Source organism: Amaranthus tricolor, chromosome 13, assembly GCF_026212465.1.
Source record: "Amaranthus tricolor cultivar Red isolate AtriRed21 chromosome 13, ASM2621246v1, whole genome shotgun sequence".
Classification (NCBI taxonomy): domain Eukaryota; kingdom Viridiplantae; phylum Streptophyta; class Magnoliopsida; order Caryophyllales; family Amaranthaceae; genus Amaranthus; species Amaranthus tricolor.
In genome coordinates, this window is record NC_080059.1 from 21,483,791 (window position 1) to 21,488,370 (window position 4,580).

General features: G+C 32.0%; 1 non-coding gene across 1 annotated transcript; it reads right to left on the minus strand.

Moving 5' to 3' along the window:
- Positions 1 to 2,338: 2,338 nt before the first annotated feature.
- Positions 2,339 to 2,453, minus strand: LOC130799044 (U5 spliceosomal RNA). The gene has a single exon (XR_009039191.1). It is a non-coding gene; the product is annotated as a U5 spliceosomal RNA (small nuclear RNA).
- Between the last annotated feature and the right edge of the window lie 2,127 nt (positions 2,454 to 4,580).

The following is a 4,580-nucleotide window of genomic DNA, read 5'->3' on the forward strand; positions in this document are numbered from 1 at the left end:
TTAGTGAGTCGGGTCTAGCTAAAGACCTTAAAGAAGTGCTTGTTGAGTGGCAACCCAACTGTTGGGGCACGGAGGAATGAGACCACATATGTCATTACCATCCCCGATAGACTTGGGCGGAAAAGGTGTAATCGCAAATTATCAAGGCTATTGGGGCACAGAGGAATGAGACCACATATGTCTAAGAATGCCTCCAAGTGTTGTCTTAGTCATTATAAGTTATTTTATTTTGTGATTCTAAGTTCATTTTATTAATTTCTATAATTTACTTAATTACTAACCTATTTATAATTTCTAATTACTAGAATAAGTTAATAATATTTTATAGGTTAATGGTAATTATATAATTTAGTAATCTAATTCAAAAGCTCCTAAATTTTATTCTCCAAATTAGTCATTTTTCCATAATTAACAATTTGCAATCAACTTAATAAATTAATAATTAATTATGAATAATTATATTAGAAAATTTCCCATATTCTAGAAGTCATATAATATGATATTTAAGTCATTTCATGTTATCAAATACGTTTATCATATTTTAAATAATTAATATAGTCATCTTTACCAATAAAGCGATAAAATTAATTGAAGTCTATAAATATCCAAGAAAATTAATCTAAGGGTTCTAATATGTACCAATTGTCCATTTAAGTGTCCCATAAAAATTTAGAGTCAAAATGATGTTGTTTAGTATTTATTTCATATTTGTCGATTACCTAAATACTTAAAAATCAGCCCATGTAATTACACCTCGATCCTTAGCTCTGAAAGTACTCCTTAACCTTAAGTCCAACATCTTAAGAACAAAGATCCAACTCCTTTGCTACAAGCATGTTTAAAGAATCCAAAATAGCATTATTTTTGGATCATTATATGTAACTTAATGACTTTTTATTTCTAACTAAAATTGTTAGATTTACTTATCCTTTGAAATTTTGTCACTTTGGAGATGGCTTAGTGTTGAGCAACACTTGTTGAACAAGTCCCACAACTTAAGACTTTCTTTCTTTTTTTTTTTTGCGGTGAAACAAAGATAGGAGACTGTAAGTTGATGGAAGAAAAAAATGTTTTAAATTTCCTTGCTTTGTCCGAAATTTCTAGGCCTTTCTTAGGAAATTATATTTCTTAGTTTTATGATGAAATACCACTTTTATATTAATCTTAATTTATGGAAAGATTCTTATGTAAAAAGTGTTCTACATGAACAAGTTTTAACAAAACTAGTGAAATAAAGAAATGAACATAACTTACTCTATTCCTCGAGGATTTTTTCAAGTTTGGTCTCTATGGAAAGCTCTTGAAACGAATATTATTTTTGTGGAAGATTTTTCTAGACATAAATTTTCAGAATTTTAGATGGGTTTTTGAAGATGATTTGATGAGAAAAGAAGCTGTTTTAGCAGTTGAAACTTTGAAGGAATACATTCTAGTATTTGTTCTTGGACGAATTTGGGAGCAATGTGTTGGGGATTATGACTGAATGAAATGGGCAAAAATAGGGTAAGAACAAAAGGGGTTTTGGGAGCAATAAGGCTTTGATTCCTCTTGTTTTCATGCTTGTTATGATGGTGTTTTTGGATAAGAACAAAAGGGATTTTGGGTAGTGTGATATGCTTGAGTGTGTAAGTGAACAAGGAGCTACTAAGGGATAGGGAAGATTTATATTGGCTAGTTGTTAGGGGCTGTTGGGAGATGGTTATTGTTAGAGGTGTTCATTCGGTTGATCGGGTCGGTTTCGGACGGGTGTTATTCGGTTTGGTTGCATTTCGGATCGGTTATTTTTCGGCTGTGTGTTACAACGGGTCACACTCGGGTCGAGTCAGTTAGTCACGGTTCGGTTAGAGATCGGTTATTCAAGCTATCGGGTTAGCATCAGTTCGGTGTCGGTTGAAGTTCGTGTCGAGTGTCAATCGGTCTCGAGTTGTCATCGATTACTAATTGGTTCGGTTTTATCGGGTACAGATCGGGTTCGAGCTTTATTTTTCGAGTAGTTATCGGTTACAGATAACTATTGATCGGGTCAATATCGAAATAAGTTAATAGTCAGGTTTTTAATTGATATATGCTCATTTACTTACAAAAAATAATTACCGATTGTTTTATCTGATATAGCAAATAGGGGTGTCAAACAAGTCGAGTTGGGTCATTTTCAGGTTCGGATCATATATAAATGGGTCAATAAACCCTTAACCTGAACCTGACCCATTTAATTAATGGGTCAAAAATTGAAACCTTGACCTGATATGTAGCAAATCAGATCAACCTGCTAATGACCCATTTAACCAACTTTTTTTTAGGTCATTAAATTCATATATTTTAGGTCATTTGACCCATTTTACCTTAATTAAAGGCTTCCTCCAAAAATAAACGTATGCACTTAATGCAGCGAGCACACGGTGTTCTTTAGTAAAAGGTGAAAGAATAGTTCGCTTTGTGCTCACGGCGTGGCTGCGTAAGTTGGTATGAGATCTGTGGAAGTGATTTAAAGGATTTTCTTTTATTAGTATCTTTCATTGCCGATGTGGGACAACTTTCTTTCTTATTGAAAGTCATCTTCAGCTGACAAATCCCTCAATACATGGTAATTGGTATTATCTTAGTTTTACGAAGTATTTGGCAAATGTTGATCCGTCTTAAATTTAATAAATGGGTTAAACAGGTTTTTTTCGGGTTTAAATATTCAACCTGAACCTAACCCATTTAATAAACAGATCAGGTCGGGTTGACCCATTTAATTAATTGGGTCAAAAATCTAAACCCAAACCCGCTAATTTCGAGTCGGTTTCAGATCAGGTTAGCAGGTCGGGTCAGCTTTTGCCAGCCCTAATAGGTAGATCAATTTATTTCAATTAGTTATATATATATATATATATATATATATATATATATATATATATATATATATATATATATATATATATATATATATATATATATATATATATATATATATATATATATATATATATATGCAATCTCTTCTGTATAGAACTTGTGTTCTTCCTTTTTCCGTATTATTAGAAAACTGAAATTGGACTTAATATGCTAAATTAGGTGAAAATTTGATTCGGATTTATAACAGTTCGATTTACAATCGGTTCGGATTTGTATCAGTTCGCGTTAAAACAGTTCGATTAATAATCGATCGGGTTTGTATCAGTTCGATCTTAATCGGTTTTAGTCAAGTTACATTCGGTTACGTGCATAATTCGGGTCGGATTTGACTCGGGTCGATCACTGTTCAGTTTGGGTAACATCGGTTAAGGTTTATATGTCAGTTATAAAATTCGGTTGCAGTTCGAGTTCGATTTTGCCCTTTTCGGTTATCAAACGGTTCGAGTGAAGTATCGGTTCGGGTAATTGCGGTTCGGTAAACCTAAAAAACTTACATTTTTTCGGGTCGGATAATTTTCGATTTCGGGTCGGGTTTGTTTTGAACAGCTCTAGTTATTGTCCTTCATTTGGTATATTATGGTGTAAGAATGGTTTATCTTAAATATTTTAAAGTTTGATAAAAATTATTGTACATGTAACAAGTTATAAATTTACTCATGTTTAAAATCACTAGTATATGTGTATGAAATATTTAATTTATTCCCAATATGGCTAAATAAGCTTTTCAGATAAGTATTATTATTTTTTCGATTTGTTATTGGTAGTTGCTAAACTTAAATTTTACCTCCAAAGTTTACATTACTTGTTACGATTCATAACTACGTTATCAAATATCAAGTCTCCAATCATCGTAGAAAATTTTTAAATTACTACCATCATTAATAAAAAAAAAATGAGATGTCAAATTTGTGATTGAAATGCGAATAGTTTCTTTGACGAGTTCGTGATAAATTTATCACCCCCGATATTAGTAGAATTGATTTTATTAAACTCTAATTATAAAGGAAGAAAAAGATCGAAAAGAAGAAGTTGAACTCTAATTTTTGTTTCTTGTGTCTTAGTAGAATCATTATGGTGTAAATGCGCTTGATGACCCAAGGTTACATACAAGGTTGAAAACAAAAGAAGGTAACAATGGAATGTAAGTTGAATTCTTAAATTGATTTTTTATGTTATTTCAGAAAATGGAAATGTAATGGATGTTGGGATAGGTCGAAGAGGAAATAATTATAAAAATGAATCAAATAGAATATGTTTTTTTTTAGGATGAGCAAGAGAATAGATTGGCAAACTTTAATAGTTATTGATATAGATACACCACAATTAGGGCTGCACACGGTCCGGTCTGGTCTGGTTTGACAGAAAAATCAGACCAGACCAGAAATTCCGGTCTGGAAATTTTTCAGACCAGACCAGACCAGTCAAGACACCAGACCGGACCGGACCAGACCGTTCTAAAACAGTCTGGTCTGGTCTGGTCTGGTCTACGGTTTTTTTATTTTTTTTGTATTTTTTTAATTGAAAATCTAAGATAAACGATAATCTGTAAACAAAATACATCATCAAATCCGAAATTGATACCAAATAATTGTTCCACAACTGCAATGATTTAGCATGCTAAAGCCTATAATTTACAACCAGATATTTTACTTTATTTATCATATATGAAGAAATTGATTCAA